This window comes from Euprymna scolopes, chromosome 16 (genome assembly GCF_053919585.1).
Source record: "Euprymna scolopes isolate OS-2025 chromosome 16, ASM5391958v1, whole genome shotgun sequence".
Taxonomy (NCBI): domain Eukaryota; kingdom Metazoa; phylum Mollusca; class Cephalopoda; order Sepiida; family Sepiolidae; genus Euprymna; species Euprymna scolopes.
This window is the reverse complement of record NC_136497.1, coordinates 34,536,365-34,555,315: the sequence shown is the minus strand read 5'-3', so window position 1 is coordinate 34,555,315 and position 18,951 is coordinate 34,536,365. Positions and strand designations below refer to the sequence as shown.

At 34.2% G+C, this 18,951-nt stretch overlaps 1 pseudogene; it reads right to left on the bottom strand.

The window, feature by feature from the left end:
• Positions 1-16,797: 16,797 nt before the first annotated feature.
• On the bottom strand, positions 16,798-16,974 carry LOC145296554 (U2 spliceosomal RNA; annotated as a pseudogene).
• Between the last annotated feature and the right edge of the window lie 1,977 nt (positions 16,975-18,951).

Here is an 18,951-nt window from a genome sequence, read left to right as displayed (position 1 = left end):
GTGTTTTTGGTTTTGTGTTGAATGAAACTTTTTTTTTTCATTACAACAATAATGAACCAATTTAAATCTTCCGGCATGCGTTTAAGGGTTACGAAATTATCAATAAATCGTTTAGTTACTAAGCAAACGTCAGTAAATAAAAAAATGTTACGTGCGCATGCATTAGCCTTGACTAGGGGGGGGGCTAAGGGAGCGATCATCAATTAATTATGCTGGTCGCCATGGAACTCAACGACCAAAGAGTACCTAAAGTGGCACTTATGCACTTATGTTATCGTGCTATTCTCTAAAATAGTATTTTCATGTTAAATTCAAATTTTACAATATGTTTTTCATTTATTAATTTGTTAAGTGAAAGTACAGATAACCCGGTCGGTTTCTAATGTGATGAAAATCTAGCCCCCCCCCAAAAAAAAAACAAAAGGGGTACTCTGGATAATAACAAAACATTAAAATTGCCTCAGTCTCGAAAGATTTCTTCTCTACTGAACGAGGAAACAAACGGTGAAGTGTAGTTCACCTTCTGTTTCTCTCCCCCTCTCTCTTCCTCTCTTAATATCTCTCTATCTATCTCTCCCTTTCCCTCTCTCAATCTATATTTCTATCTATATCACCCTCTCCATCTCTCTTTGAGCCCCTTTCTCTCTCTAACTCCCTCTATCTCTCTCCTTTCCTTTGTTTCATCCCTCTCTGTTTCTAACTCTCCCCCTCTCTCTGTTTATCTATCAATCCCTTTATCTCTCTATCTCCTTCTCTTTCTCTATTTTTCTCTCACTTTCTCTTTTCTATCTATATATCTTCCTCTCTATCTGTCCATCTCTAATCCCTCAGCGTATTTTAGTCTCCTAAATTAATTACAGCGAATAAGGCATTGTCAAAACATGGATAAATCATATGTTAGTAACCTAATTTACTGACTGTGAGAATAGAAGTTATTTGGAAATTACTGGTACCTTGAACAGCACCAGAAGTAACTGGTAAACCCTTTTTAATTAAATTGATTTTGGCAGCCATTTGGAAACAAAATGACATAGCCTTAGCCCTTGCTTCATGAGGAATACCTGCGACCTTGCTTGCCAAGTTGAAGAACTATTTATTCTACTTTAAAACATTCAATTTTTCAAAAATCTCATGTTCGACATCTCCAAAACATCCAATATGGGGAAACATTTGCAGAAATGCAAACTTATTGTTTAGGATGAATGCACAATGGTACGCAAAAAATCACTTGAGGCTCTTGGCCAATCCTTGCAAGATTTGCGTGGCAATGTCAGACCATTTGGGAATGCAGTAATATTGCTTGCAGGAGATTTCAGACAAATGTTACCTGTTATTCTTCAATCAACACCAGCAGATTAAATAAATGCTTGCCTCAAATACTCTTTTTGTTTGTTCCATGTGAAGCTATTAAACTTAACTCAAAATATGCATGTCCAGTTGCCGACTGTTCGATTCGCACAAAAACTTTTGCATCACTTATGGGAAATTGGGTACGAAAAAGTGCCAGCTGATCAGAGTTAAGGGCACAATTCTTTGATTTTAACTTCTGTAATTTTTGTAATTTTATTTCATCAAAAGAATAGTTAATTTAAAATGTTTTTGCAGATATTAAAATTATAAGAAGTCCATTTGACTGAGTGAATGAGCTATTCTTGCAGGTCAATACAAAGATGCCCATGAACTTAACGCTATTATTCAATGTAAAATTCCAAGTGAGTTAGTCAAATACAAATCCATCGGCACTGTTTGAAAGCAAATAAAGTGGTTAATTATCCAACAGCTATATTTGCCAGGGACGCCACCGCATGTATTGCAACTGAAATTTGGTGTACTAATTATCATGTTATGAAATATAAACCAATCCAAGTTTGCAATGGCACATAGCTTGCAGTAAAAAAAGAAATTAACAAACAATATCATAGAAAACACAATCTTAACAGGACCTATCACAGATGAATATATCTTCATTCCATGCATTCCTATGATTCCACCGGATACATCATTAAACTTTAGGAAATTGAACTTTCCAATTTTATTGTCAATTGCAATAACCATCAACAAAGCACAGGGAACACTTTTTACAATTGTGGACTTTACAGTTACACACTGACGATTTTTTCACATGGACAATTGATATTACGTATTCACGAGTAACCAAACCGGAAAATCTCTATATCAGCTAAGAAAAAGTGAACAACAAAAACTGTGTACCAATGCAAAATGGAAAATACAACCTATAAGAAACATGCTTTTTCTCATTTTGGAACTTTTTCCATTGCACCAATTTCCGCCACAGCAACGCGTGGCAGAGTACAGCTAGTATATATATATATATATATATATATATATATATATATATATATATATATATATATATATATATACACATATAGTGGTTTCATTTAATACTTTTGCCAGCAAAATCCGATCCCGCATTTTGCCAAACCTACCCTCTGATAAGAAGGAAAGTATTTTTTCGAAACTCCGCAGATTAAGGCCTATCAATTTATTTAGTGTTTTCATTTTTAAAATTAAATATGTTTTTAACTCTTTTTCGAAATGTTTCTTAACAGTTTTTATTAACTAAACTTCTTATTATAAGCTCTATCTCCTATTTTTTTATTGAGATTTTATATCTGGTTGTGATTTTTTTTTTTTACAAAGGCATCACCACATTATCAAGGCCCAGAGGCCACTCAAGGATTAGGGTTAAAGAGCGTACAGTAGAAATTGCTCAATATAGTAATCATTAGTAATGAAAATTTGGTAAATTTAATAACTTATATGGAACGGCTCATCAAGAATTTATTTACTTTAGACTTGCACACAACCATATTGTAGTCAGCCGGAAAGCAGGAAAACGGAAGACAATTCCACAGGCGTGCAGTTCTAAGAAAGAAGCTTTGTTCATGGAATCTACGTTTAGGTTTAGGCACAGATAAAGAGTGGGGAGAATTATTGATAGTGTTTACAGCTAGACGAGTGTTTCTTGTGAAAGTTTGGCGAGGGGGGACCATAGATTGAAGCTCAGTTGAACACTTTCCATGAAAATAACGATACATCAGAGACAAACTCGCAACATCTCTTCTGTGAGATAGATGTTGCAAGGAGGAGAAAAGGACATCTCCTACGAGGCTACGAAGTCTATTTTGAACTCTATCAAGGCAGGACAAGTCCTTTCTAGCAGCTCCTGCCCAGATGTGGCAACAGTATTCCATCCTTGGACGTACCTGGCTCTTATATAGGTAGAGAATAGCATCAGCAGTGAGATATCTACTGGATCGATAGAAAGATCCCACTATTTTTCCAGCGGCCTTGGCAACATATTTGATATACGTGTTCCATTTAAGATCAGGAGTAATGGTCAAGCCCAGAAGCTTGTCAAAACTTGAGGCCTCCTGAAGACGAGAGCCATTCATTTCAATTGATGCCAAATGTGGATTAGAATGTTTATGATGTAAAGAGAGAAGCTTGGTTTTAGATGCATTAAAAGTAACCAGCTACTCCTTTCCCTATTGTACTACGTGCTCAAGATCAGAGGAGAGAGAATTGGAGAGAACTTGGTCGTTTACTGTCTTAGATGTGCTACCATAAATGGTAGTGTCGTCGGCATAAATGTCTACAAATGATGTAAGGATATGGTTTGGAAGATCATTAATGTAGATCAGGAAAAGAGTTGGGCCCAGGATGGATCCCTGAGGGACACCGGCATTAATACTGTGAGCTTCTGATTTTTGTCCCTCAACTACTACTCTTATGAACCTATCAGAAAGAAATGATTTAATAATTGAGAAGACTTTTCCAGCTATACCATAGCTAGCGATCTTATGAAGTAAACCTTTATGCCATACCCTATCAAAGGCTTTAGATATGTCAAGAGCATTTGCCCTAGAAAGATTGCCACCGTCGAGAGATTTGCTAATCCTATGCGATATAACTGTAAGGGCATCTGCTGTAGATCTAGCAGAACGGAAACCATATTGAGTGTCACTAAGAAGGTTATTTTTGTTGAGATGTTTGATTACTTCTGTATTTAACACAGATTCTAGCAACTTACTCATGACGCACAGGAGACTTATTGGCCTGTACTGAGAGGGGGATGAGCGATCACCTGAATTCTTAAATACAGGGCATACTGATGAGATTTTCCAGGGAGATGGGAAACTATTCTCCTTAAGACAACGTTTAAACAGTTTTGTAAGTATGGACGCTAGTCCAGGTACTTTAATATTTATAATTTACTTTAGTTTTTAAATCATGGATCATTTTGGTAAACTTAACTGTAATTCATTATATATATACATACATATATATATATATATATATATATATATATATATATATATATATATATATACATAACAATCTATTTTACGGCCAGGGATTTGTCTAGTCTAACTGTTTGATGCATGCATGCATGTGTGCGTGCGTGCGAGACATATTGTCGAGATACCTTTTAAACTGCGTTGTTGCCCCTTTTTCTTTTGGCTTTCCTGGGGTGGCATCTGTCCTTGGAGGCGCTGAAATCTTTTGGAAAATATTTTTTAAACGATTTAAGACGATGATTTGTTTTGTATAAAGATTTTATATCACTTGCCAGTTGTCGTTACGTAAAAATAAGGAAAGTGAATATCTGGGCTCTAAGTTTTTCATTTTCATACTCGTTAACCCCCTCCTGAAAGGTGAAACACATTTTAATTTACCCGCTCTCTTTTACGTCAAAAATCAAAGTCAATCGATTCCTCAGCCCACCGGCACATACTATTGACGACACATCAATTTCCAGTACGCTGTTCGGATGCTTTACAGTGGAAACTTTATCAAATCACAATTTGACAAAGTTTGATAAATCTTTATAACTTATTAAAATATAGCTTCACCTCTTGCAACATCAGACATAGAGAAACTTCAACCGGAGCAAAAAATAAATAAATAAATAAATAAATAAATAAAGTTTAGAGAACCGAAGCTGCCAAGTGGTAGACTGTATACTACATCGCATTCCCATTAACCAATAATATTCCATGAACCGTTCTCTTCTTATCTTTGTCCTTTTTTCCCCACCCATATTACTGCACCCTCTCATTTCAAAAAACAAAAACAAAATTGTAGTGCCGACATCGCGTAGCACGACACAGAATCGTGAATGGTCAACGATTATAGAATGACGGAAGAGTTAAAACTTATACCAGACATTCGCTAGACAGTGTCGGAAAGAACGGGGATCACGGGAAACGTATTTCCACCCTATTTCAAGTGAATACCAGCGGTCATTATTAGCAATAAATCAACTGCAAGCGACTGTTGCGATCACATAAATGTATTAGCTAAGTTTGTCAAAAGATGGGCGGATATGCCCTGCCTATTTCAATTGTTACTCTATCGCGATGACCTGACTGAGAATCTCTAGAGAGTGAATGAACTGTAATATTAGGCGTAAAATAATAAAAAAGGTAACTGAATTAACGAATCGCACTGGCCGTGAAAGAAAAAGTAGAATATAATAACTAATAGAATGAATAATCACAAAGAACATAGGAGAATAACAAACTAACCATATTGAAAATGTATAAACAATAGATATAAAACAAAGTAGAATAAAATGTTAGTCTAATAGATAAATCACATGATTAAATAGGAAAAGAGTGAGACAACGAAGACACAAAACATAAAATGACAGTAACACATATGATAAAACAATACTTTAACAGAAATACAACAAATACTGGCATATAAAATAATGAATATAAAAAATATGCAAATAAAAATAGAACATTAACACACGGAAATGTAAAATATTACTAATCTTGTGATGGGTTTTTATACTTAGTATTGTAGGAAGAGTGAAATAACACTTATAATACTGCTATTATTACGACATTGGAGCAACTTGCACTAATACTACAACTACTACTACTGAAAATAATAATAATAATAATAATAATAATAATAATAATAATAATAATAATAATAATAATAATAATGACACTTATCAGAAAAAGAGGTGTAACTATGTTCTACTGACTTATATGTTAGAAAAAGTTAAGTAATAAAAACTAACTTTGTCAGTCAGAAAACCAGAGGAAATCGATTAGGCGTTAAACCCTGTCACGAAACAGTGATCGAATTTCTGTTGAAGAAAAATATAAAAATCGATTCCTTCTTTAGCGGTGCCATGCACGCTTTTGATGTCGCAGATCGATGAAACACGTCGATATCTGAGAGGCAGTAGTTGATCAGCGTGAATTCAATCAGACCGGAAGCTTATGTGGAAGGAGAGATGGTGGCGTTTAGATATCGAACGAGAATTTAAAATCCAATTATTGTTTACGTCATTAATCGCATCGTTTGTTCACACTTTTCAGTAGAACATTCCATTCATGACCTCTTAACGACCTTCCATAGAAAAGAGAATAATCTTTTTAGCATTTTATAGGTTGGCTAATCATTGGAGCAAAAATCTCTATAAATACATTACTGGAATACAGTAATTTTTAATTGTATTTAACTCTATTTTACTTAAGTTTTAGTTTTCAGGTCTTATTGAATTTTTATCGATTACATTCTATCGGTTTATGTGAGGGTTGAATTTTGAAGGAACCTATATATTTCTAACTGAAAATTAATATACTAAAATAGGTATTTATTTTCTAAAATATATTCCATTTCTAATTAATTGCTTAATTACTTTAGTTAAAAATCGATATGTATAAACAAACAATTACGTCTCATTTATAAAATTTAATTTTCGACTTATTCTCGATACGTGATTACGTCTTGCGATATATAGTTCCTTTTTATAGTTTCAAAGCATTTAACACCAGATTATCGTAAATATGTTTCCGATCATATTTATTATAAATATAATGAAAAATTGATATCTTCATCTCTAAAACTCTCGTCCTAATTCTCATGGTAATATTCTTAAAGTACTTTAAAACGGGAAATGAATTGTATAGATGATGTTATTTAATATTAATTTATTTGAAAATTACGAAGGATGGATTAATAAAACTCGTCAATACACTGGAAGATGGTAACTTACATTAATTTGTTTGTTAGAATACTAGGGGTGAAATCTCCACGCTGAAATCCATTTCATCATGTAGATCTTAATTTATTGTCATTGTCGCTTGAGAATAATGTTGAATATATTTGAGTGGCAAGCAAAACCATCACATCATTCTTTGGACTGTGTCTGCACAATTGAATTTTTTGGACAGCTGTTGGCGAAGATGCATCAAGAATGTGAACTTGGTGATTGATACAGAGAAAATTTAAAAGTGCATTACGAGAACATGTCTACCTCCCGTACAATTCGAAATTATCACTTGCACATCGAGAAGGTATGCCGTATCTGTCATACACTGAAAACCATGAAAACATCCAATCGTGACGAAGATTCTGGTTCTTTCACGACTATTTGGTACATGCGTTAACTAAAATTTGGCTAACCTCGCGTCTAGCACAATGTTGCGCGTCTGATAAAGATCAAATTCACTAATATGATGCAGCGCATCTTAAAACAAAATATTAAGTCAATTTTAATTATTGTATTTGTTCGCTAGTAATTCGAGTCATACGCTAAAAATAAGGTGATGAACAGATAGTGATATGTCTGGAAACAGAGTTTCCTTCGGTTGGACAGTAAAGCGAAACTAAGGAAATTACACTTAGAAAACGTTTCCGACTTGACCTGATCACACATCTCTATAGGCTTCATGATTCCAATCTAAATGTTCATAAACGTGGTTTTGTTAAACGGCTGTAACCTATATCCTATAAAAATTAGATAGCAAATTGACAATTACGTGAGCACTTGTGTTCATGAGGTATTGAAAATGTAATGTAGGTCGTCCGAAATGTTGGGCTGCTTCTTCTAGACGTTTTACAACTTATAAAAGAAGACATAGTGCAAGGAAAATTTCCGTATCGAAATTAACCCCCTTATATTAAAAATTAGGTACAGATACAATCCTCGTTATGTAGGCAAAATATATATCTTGAATGCATCAATGTTGCGATATGATAATTCCATCATTTTATAGCTAGATAAAGTTGTGCCTAATTTCAATCTGTAAGTTAATGACCGTCACATCAATCTTTTACGGATTGAGATGCTCGCCAATCCTTCACGAGAAACACCCGTCTGGCTGAAACCACTGTCAATAATTGCCCCCACTCTTTATCTGTGCCTAAATCCAAACGTAGATTCCATGAGCAAATCTTCTTTCTTAGAACTGCACGCCAGTGGAACTCTCTGCCGCTTGTCTGTTTCCCACCTGACTACAACTTGGACGTATTCAAGTCCAACATAAACAAACTCCTGACAAACCGCCCCATAAGTAAGACACTCTATCAAAACCCCCAATACTAATGATTACTACGATACTATCTCATTGATTACTGTACACGCACTAACCCTTATACCTGAGTGGCCTACGGGCCTTGATAAGTGGTGACCCCCATGTAAAAAAAATCTAAAAGGTAATAAGTTGGAAGACATACCGGAAATTGAAAGTTATTCGAGGTTATCGAAGTATTCAATTAAATGCATGACTATTTTCTTTCACTGTTATAATTTTTATCAGGTTTAAATTTATCTCTGCAAAGAAATCAGTAAAATAAACACGACTTATCAAGCATCAGTAAAAATGAGGAGTAAAAGTAAATCTGCAATTAAATTAAGTTTTTATTAAAAATGAAAACCTATGTGAAAAATAAGTAAGTAACTTTAAAATATTAATACATGAATATATAATGTGTTTTCACTTCATTGCAACAATGTGTAATATGTTAAGCAGTAGGTACGTTTTTGTTGTTAAGCTCATATCAGTAAATAATGTAGGTTTTCTTGCATACAATGATAACAATCAACTTGTGTTTTGATCATGAATTTTGTATAAGTTTAAAACTATTCGAATAATTTCCACGCAATGCACAATTTATTTAAAAAAAAACACAAGTTATCAGGTTATAGCTATGTGGAAGAATATCGTCATACATAAGAGAATCTAAAAAATGAAAGGGCTGACTCGTTGAAATGTCCTCTGACGTTCTCTCAAGAAAAATGTAAGAAAATCGTCGGTTTAGCATGTGTATCGATTAAATAGATGTAGTGTGTATCCAATCTGTATAAAGAAACCGAATAAAGCACCAATAGTTAACTAAAATAATTGTGCTACGGAAATATTTGAAACTTATACTAATACTTAACATGCATCAATAAAATACGACAACTTAGGGGGAAATAAGTAAAATATGTTGCAATACTTTCGAAATACAATATTTAGATGATTATTTTCATGACAAGGGATTATAAATCTGAGTTTTTATGATCCTTTTTCCAAGGGCTACAATACAGAATAATGGCCGAATAGAAGATCAATATTTCAAGGTGTTTGTTTTGTATGTCGTTAATATTCCGTGCTTTATATCCGAGAGATAAGCATACAATGTGCTTACTTTTTGTGTAAATATATTTTAAGTAAAGATTTTTTCATAATAAAATAATTATGTTGAAGGAATGAAATAGCCCACACTGTGTGTTTAGTGTTGGTCAAGGACAGTAGAACAGATAAAGGTGTCATGGAAATAAAAACTGATGTAAAAATAGGAATATACTCTGATGAGAGTGATAATTATTTTATGTGAGACTATATAATTAATGTAATGATTATGCGGGAGGGAAATAAAATATTGACGGTATTGGCATGCACTTAATTGGACGCAAATCCACGAGATTTATACGAGAGGGGCAAAAAATATTTGCCTGCGAGTGAAAGTTATACACATTTTCTCCAAGTAATTTTTTTAAGTCCCGAGGGTCGGAATTGCAATTCAAGATTAAAATCCGAAGAAAAAATGATTGATAATTTCCGGAATCATGCGATAGTTATTACTAAGAACGCCACTGATATTTAGATAAGATATGACGCGATATTTTTAGTCTTCCATGTCATAATTTCTAGGAAAAAATAGACTTTTTAACATAATAGATACGGAACAAGGCGTGCGTCCCTATTAATAAAACATATTCATTTACAGATAATTATAACGGTGTTTTATTTCAAATATTTTTTCTATACAAATATCAAATCAGGCATAGAGATCCGATCCCGCATGAGAAAAATAGAAATCGTAATAGAGGGGATTAGGAGGGAGTAGAAAATATATTACGTGTTCACACAAGAATTACAAAGAGCTAAAGAATGCAAATTTGAAAAAAAAAATACATGTCAACTGCTTGCGACTATTGCGCATTCACAAATAAAGTTTCTTCAAGAAACAACATCTAGGTATTGAATAATTGAAAGTACAAGAAAACAAATCAGATGACGCCTCGATAATTGAGGATGTCAGCGTTGATTGCGAGTCGAATACGCCTGACATTTCGATGACTAGAAAATAAAAACAAGGTTAATTTGTCTGATATTCATAATGAGCCCGCATTGATGCGTACCAACCTTCCTAAATTTTCATCTGATTAGCTGGCACATCCACACTGTTTGGAAATAGTCCTTATGTAGGCGTAGAAAATCTGAGATTTAAATGCATAATTACGTTAAAAACACGATAAGACATATCATGCGTTGCAACATTATGAAGTTACATGAACACATAACGTCAGAATATAACAGTAAACTAAAGATTCTCTATTATTATCAAAACTGCTGTCCTTGCCTAAGGTAACGTACACTTCTACACACTTGAATTTTATTCTCTGTAGTGGATGTGTAGCGGAACAAACTTATGTCATTTTACGATTTCTAAACAGAGAATGCATGTAAATGCATTTCGATACATTAACAGATGTAAACAGAGTATTATGATGCCATATATATATATATATATATATATATATATATATATATATATATATATATATGTATGAAGAAAAGGTTTTAAACTTTAAGGGAATGCGATGATCTGTTATGCTGCCAATCTTGATCGAATAATCTGTGAGAAGGACGGAATTGTGTGGTGTTGCATTGTACTAATTGAAAAGCCACTAGTCCGACTTGAGGATTACTGTCCCTTTCTGAGGCATCTCTTCCTGAACTCTCTTTAAACCACACAAACGTATTCCTTGTCTACTCTTTGTCCAGTGGAAACCCATTGAATGTATATCATACATCTGTTGTCACAAGAAGGGACCAACTTAAGTATTTGGGTGGGTTTGCTCTGTTCGGCAGTCTTAAGTCTAACAGAGGAAAAATTAAGTCAGTGGCACTTTTGTATCTTGATCACTGCTGCATAGCAGTAGTTCCAGCATTCAATGCAGGTCACCAGAGCATCAAAAGCTGCGGGATCAAAATTGATCAGCAGGGGCATTTCCCTGGTGTCATGGCGACGTATTCTCTCTGATCTTCTCGTAGCAGAACCCTTGGTAGAAACTTGTCTCGCATCTCAAGTTCCTCGCAAATAATTGCGATATAGTTCCCACACTGAAATCAAATTGTGCACATACTGTTTCTACAGTCATTCGGCGGCTCTTATCCTATTATTTTTTGTTTGACCAGTAAACTCTTCTATTTTAACTGTGTTACTCCTCCGACACATCCCTTTATCTCTAATAAGCACTGTTTCCTTACTCCCTGATGTCACCCAAAATCTGAGGTTAGATTCATGCAAGATTGGCTTAATAGAAGAGCGAAACATTCCAGACGTTGCTGTAATATTTGTCTAAGTTAAAAAATATAATTTTATGCATACATTTCTTCTAAAATATTTCACGTCCAGATTTTATTTTTGAATTTCATTAGCTCTGAGAATAAGGCTTTAGTAAAGTGTATTCAAGTTTCTGCAGCAACTGTTTTTTGAACCTAACAAATCGTCAATCATCTCATAAACTTTTAAACAATGACATGTTGAATTTAATTTTCAACATTTTTCTGAAATAGTTATTATCCGTAACGAAATGTCTGGAAACTTTCTAAAAGAACCTCGTATATTCACCCGTGCCAGAATTATATGCATATCGATATTTTTATTGTAGCTCATAATGTTTTCAAGGAAAATTTGTGAAATTTAGCACGTTATATGGCAACACTTACACAAGCGTAGATCTAACATTTTAAGCTAATCTGCACAGTAATAAACAATTGGCAGCAATTTTCGTGATTTGATTTTTTGTCAGCGTGCTAACTTTGTATGGAAACCAATGCTAAGATATGTAAAGTGCTAAAAGATCATAGAAACATTGATTATTCTAAGATTTTGTAAATTGAGAACAACAATAATAAAGAACAAACAACTTCAATATGATTTCATAGTACAATCAATATCTTATATACTTGCCATTTTTTTATTGACAAAAGCAAATAGGCTTTGGTCCATTGAAGATGTCAAACTTTCGATTTAATCTGATGAAATGTCTTTGGCAGCAGTCAGAATAGCATTCAGAGGTCAGTATTGGAGTTGCACTGCCTTCCTCCGGAGTAAATATTTTGTTTCAAGATGGTCCACAGATTTCGATGGGATTTAAATCTCGAGGACAGGTTGGCTATCGCATTATTTTCCCATATCTTGCAACAACTCTCACCAAATATTCAGTGGTTATCTTTGCAGAATGAGACGGTGCATTATCATGCATGAATACCATCCTTTTCTGGAATGGCTAATACTTCTTCTTGTGCCAGGGTTCCAAGTGTTCCTTAATGAAGTTAATGTAGAGGTTGGCGGTAGTTTTAACTCTATCTGCGACTCTGAATGGGCTCACTGGATCATTACCAATGACTGCACACCAGCACCTTGTTGACGCCTGATCCATAGGGGGTATAGACTCTCATTATGCCACCATCTTCCTCTCCACCCATCGTGTCCATCAACGGTCGGTCGACACTCATCAGTTAAAAGAACAGTTTGAAAATTTACCTTCCTGTGATCCCTTGCCCACTCCATCCTCTTTTTCTTGTGGATATCCTTCAATTGAGTGCGGACCTTTGGTTTTCAGAATTTTGCAATCGTCCTCACGATAGGAAAACGAGTTGATTTGCGCACATCAGCATCGCCAGCTTTAAAAAAAAAAACTGCTTGCTAGTTTACAGTGGGTAACGGCGAACTTCTCTATTTGTCTTGCTCATTGGTCGATGTGACAGATATGATTTCTTATCAATTTTTCTTTCGTAAAAACGTCCGTTGCAAAGTTGAGGGTTAGTACAATATTTTTGATTGTACGATGATCACAGTATAATTCTTGGGAAATTTCTAAGGTGGAAATCTTATTATGGGGCAATTGAACAATTTTAGGCATGTCAGCTTGAGTAAAAGCACCTTTACGCCCCATCTTGCATAGAAAGTTGGCATGCTGAAAAGAAACTGCAAGTCATCAAAATGGCTGCCGTTTGCTTGCTATTGCGCAGAGCAGTTTTAAATATTATATCTGCGCATGCGTTAGTTTTACCATATAACGTGCGAAGTCTCACGAATTTTCCTTGAAAACTGCCGTAGGTAGAACAAAAATATTGATTTTCATATAATTCTGGCACGGGGTATATATATATATATATATATATATATATATATATATATATATATATATATATATATATATATATATATAGCTTAATGTAAAAGGAAAGGAGAAAGATAAATAGGAGACTCGTCCGGATAATGCCAAGCTCAACAATAATTATTGGTGCTTATGCAATAGGACAACAAGAGTATGAAATGAAGACAGAAAACTATATATTGGTAGATATAGAATAGATCATTTATTTAATAATGGAATACAGGCAAAATTTGGGGGATAGAATAGACTTTTTATGCCTGGGCATTTCGAAGCCTATTGCTTCTTATCAATTAATATTGAATTTTACATCTAATTTTTTTTTTAATATTCAATTTTACATCTAATTTATTGTCAGTGTTATTATTACTACTATTATTATTATAATTGTCATTACTATTATCTTCCGTACTATTACAATTACACTACTATTATTTGGAATGTTTTTACCATTCACATAAGTAGCTATAGTTTCCTTACTCCCCCATTTTAACATCAATATGGATATTTAACCTTTTACATCAATTTATACGCATTCATAGCCATTGCCACCCTAATCTCCGACCGTATATCAGAACAGTAGCCACTTATAAATATAATGCCGCATATTATCTTTCAGTTTTACAACCTCACATAACCCTCCCCCAATAAATACAAAATTACCCACTTTATAGAAAATAGACACCCCACAAACCGTTAAAATAAATTACCACACAGCAACAATACACCCGCTATTTAACCATAATACATATACCCCTAATCTCAATACTATGTTAAAGACCATATATGTCTTTATATACCATACTATATATAATAAGCTTCTCCTTATTTATTTAGAATTCAATAAAGCTTCCACCAACATTCTATAATTCCTCTTAATCTTTTCCATCCCTAATGAAACTTACGCTAGACGCCGCATCTCCCCCATGCTACTTAACACCTTCTCTACTCTTCTGATTAGAAGCAATAGGTTTCGAAATGACCTGGCATAAAAGGGCCCCTTCTATCCCCCAAATTTTGGCTGTATTCCATTATTCAATAAATGGTCCATTCTATATCTACCAATATAGTTGTGTGTCTTCATTTCATACTCTTGTTTTATTATGTATATATATATCTATATATATATATATATATATATATATATATATATATATATATATATATATATAAAGCAATGAAATCAAAAAGATATGTTTACCTGATATATGCAATCTTATGCTTTAATCTTATATAAATACTATTATTTATATATAGATAATTTAATTCAAACTAAATATAAAAGTTCAATACACAATAGCGAGTAGAGCTTATTATTAGAGAAAGAAAGTTAAAACTGCAACTTGAACTTTACAATAAAAAATTATTGTTCGACTGAATCTGCAAAAACAAATTAAAATTCTGATTTGAGTCTCAAAAATACTATTCTTGTTATTCTTTTCATCAGAGGACAGAATAAAATCAGAAAATTACATTTGTAGCAATGCTAGAATTTTCTGTTTATGGCATTCACTGAAACTACAATTTATTATAGTCATCAATTGCCAAGAAAACAAGTAAAATGTTGGATATGCAAAAAATATAAACAAAAACATCGCATAATGGTTCAGCTTTATGAAAATTTTTTCAAGGTAATCCAAAAGGCGAAAAAATTCTTTAGAGAGAATGAAGCCCAAAATTTAATCCAGTGCGGTGATGCATATAGTTTGATTAGGGAGTTTTAAAAGCAGCTGAAATAATGGAAATTGTGTGTTTCAGACAGTGCAGTAGTCCAAAGAGAAGATGGTCCCCAGTCAAGCGGGATCGAAAAATAGAAAGAAGAGAAAGACAGTATGTAATCGTTCATCGTAAGCTAAATTAGAAAAAAGTGATTTCAGACTAAATTTTAAAGAAGTAAGATCAGGCTCAATATATCGAGTCAGCGCGTAAAATTTTGAATTACTTTAACCGGATATTGTGTAGACAGATTAAAACAATTCTTTCTGTACAGGTTTGCAATTTGATATCACCAGTAAAGTATTGTAAGTGAGGATTAGAAAGTTTTGAATGAGGTAAAATCTTAGCTTATTAGTAATTATAAGGTTGTCAAAATATCATAATGTTTATGATGATGATGATGATAATGATGAAATAATAATAATAATAATATTGATAATACTACTACTACTACTAATATTAATAATAATAATAATAATAATAATAATAATAATAATAATAATAATAATAATAATAAATGTAAGGGAATGTTCGTAATACAAAGAAATGGCAGTGATAATCCTTAGCGTTTGTTATACCGGTCTTCCTTGAACAGAGGAGTTTACACCGATTAGCAATATAAATAGCGCTAGTAATTCCAACACCGGTGAGAAAGATGCGACTGAACTTCAACTGCTAGCCGAGTGCCCAGCAGATATACAGGCTTTCCTTTTTTTGTACATTATTGTTAATACACTTGTTCTTTAACCGAATCTCGACTTGATTGTTCTTATTGTCACTGTTGTTCCACGACACAAAAGATTGGCGACAAGGAATCGAAACGACCATCACTGCAGAGAATCACCAAATGTGATTGAAATAAAATCATTACGGCAGAACACCTTCGTTATTGTAACAGATAATTGGAAACGCAAGGATAAACAGCGAATTAATTACTACAATATTAATTTGGCGACGGGAAAAAACACTTGCTACCAAATCTACAGCGAAAAACACGAATGTTGTCAATTATTTAATAATTAAACACACTTACCAAGTGTTTTAGAAAAGGAAAAACGGTTCATTTTTTTCTTCACCAGACGCCATTTTTCCTCTGCAAATTTAAATGTCCAAACCAACTAGCAAATGCCGTGTAATCTTATCGTTATTCGCTAACATCTGGGATTTGAAAAAAAAAACACGCTTGACTTTGTCAAGAGAAAAAGAGACAGACCGTGAAAAATAATTATTCGCCTACGTCATTTGTGCTTAGCAAACACGTAAAAAATCAAGTAATTTTTTGCAAAAAGTAAAGGACGATAGCCATTAGTCGCGTGCTCTTGTGTAGTGAATGAAGGCGTGAATGTAGGAATGACATGAAATTCTTAAAGATATACTAAATTGACCGAAAATGGGCTGAAATGACTTAAATAAATAGAAATAAATGCCTTATAATGAATTTAATGAAGTTAAGGATGGATTGAATGAACTTAAGGCTGACTTGAATTCTTAAAAAAGTAACTGGAATCCTTCAAAAATAACTTGAATGACCTGGAGAATGACTTGAATGGTTTGCGACTGACTGGTTGTAAAGTGGGTGATCATTTTTTTATTAAATAATTACAGAAAAGTGATCCCCCACTTCATGTCACTATAAGGACAGTGTTATGTAATGGATTGCTGTGTTGGGGTCCTTGCGCAACGTAACAACAGAATGTAATAAGAACAGACACTACACTTTGATCTTGGCCAAAAGGCCAAGAAAAGGGAAATTGTATGCTCCCGCACCGAGCAAATTAAGCACGAGGTCGATTTTTAATGTAAGCAGTCAAGGGGAAAATGGGGCCAACTCCTCGGGGAGTAGGGGAGCTGGATAGTGACAATTGGTATGAAGTGTGGCCCCTACATTGACCAAGGTCTTATAGATGGTGTTGGTATTTATTAAATCCCCCACTGAGCAAATTAGACAAAAGGCCGATTTTTAATGTGAGGAGTAAAGGGGAAATGGGGGCCAGCTCCCCGGGGAGTAGGGGAGCTGGATAGTGACAATTTGTATGAAGGGTTGTCCCTACATTGACTAAGGTCTTCAACGTGGGTTTCCTCCACATATGGTATTTGCTTGCAGTATCTGCCGGAAGAGATACTACACTTTGATCTTGGCCAAAAAGGCCAAGAAAAAAGCTTAAACAACTAAGAACAGCATGTATTAACAACAGACTTTTTATCTTAACCAAAAAGTTCAAGCACAAAAGTGTTACGGACAGACGGACCGACGGAGTGACTTATTGAGTCGCTTGCGCGGACCAAAAAAAAAAAAAGTTTTTCACACGAATTCGTCGGATATTTAAAGCGACGCATTTTATTTTTGCTACGTAAAAAAGCGTGCATATAAAAAATGTTAAACAAATGTTATTTCGCCGGATTGTCCCTAGTAAGACTAGAAATATAGCGTTCACCAAATTCAGTTATAAAAGGACTGCAAAACTGTAAATTGTAAACGGAATTCGTATGATGGATACGAAATCAAAGATTCCCTGTTGGAATTGTTCCAATTCCAGGCAGATCAAAATCTCGCCTTGCAAAAGCAGTAAATTCAACAAGTAGAATGAGAAGAGAGATTTAAACAAGCATTTGAAGAAAAATGCATCAAAAACAGAAAAGCTTTGAGGAAATATTGAGTAAAAGACAGGAGAAACAAAGACAAATTCTGGAGGCGACACGGTTAACTAAAGCGGACAATAATCACACGCATTGTCTCAAACAGCTGTGTTGACCGCTATTGAAAATTTCAATTATACTCCAGAAGACGACGTCACTTGCGTCCAGTACTATAGACGATATGAGCCTATTTTTATATCGGATTGTAGTACCTGGTCAGACGCGAAACAAGTTAGGGTTTTGCTAAGGAAATTGGGAACAGCCGAGCATACAAAGTCCGTGAATTTTATTCCTTAAAAAAAGACTAGTGAGTTGAGCTTCAAAGAAACGGTTACGGTAGTTACAGGAGTGTTTTCTGCAAAAACGTCTCTTTTCCATAGGCGATATAAATGTATGAATGTTACTAGAAGAGAGGAAGACCACTACACTACTTATGCAAGTATAGTGAACAAGCATTGCGACAATTTTAAACTGGAGGAATTGTCATCAGATAATCTTAAATGTTTAATATTTGTGCAAGGGCTGGTCTTATATAAAGACGCTGAACTAATGCGTCGTGTTTTAAATAACCTCGAAAACGGACCCAATTTAAAAGTACAAAATTTAACGGAAGGCTGTGAACGAGTTGTTGCGTTGAAACAAGACAGTCGCGACATAGAGGAAAGCGGAGTGTCCCATATTAAAAAAATCCATCAAAAGAAAAATTAGACTTCAAAAAATAACCAGAGAAAGAAACAGGGAAAAGATCCAATTGGACCATGTTGGAGGTGTGGAAATAAACATTTGTACAACGAGTGTCGCAACAAATTCAAACAATGTGACAACTGCCACCAGAAAGGGCATAAACATCGCATTGTCGAAAAAAATCTGGTAGAAAAACATCCATTAACTTACGAAAATTGAACCTGAGGAACAAAATATCCGGCAATATGTACAGGTGAAAATGTTTAAAAAGAAAGTAAAGCTACAGATTGATAGTGAGTATGACATTTCCATTATTAATGTGCAGACATGGAAGAGGTTTCGGAGACCTACTATGATTAAATCACATAAAACGGCGAGAAGCGTCAGTGGCGAAAAAATTACTT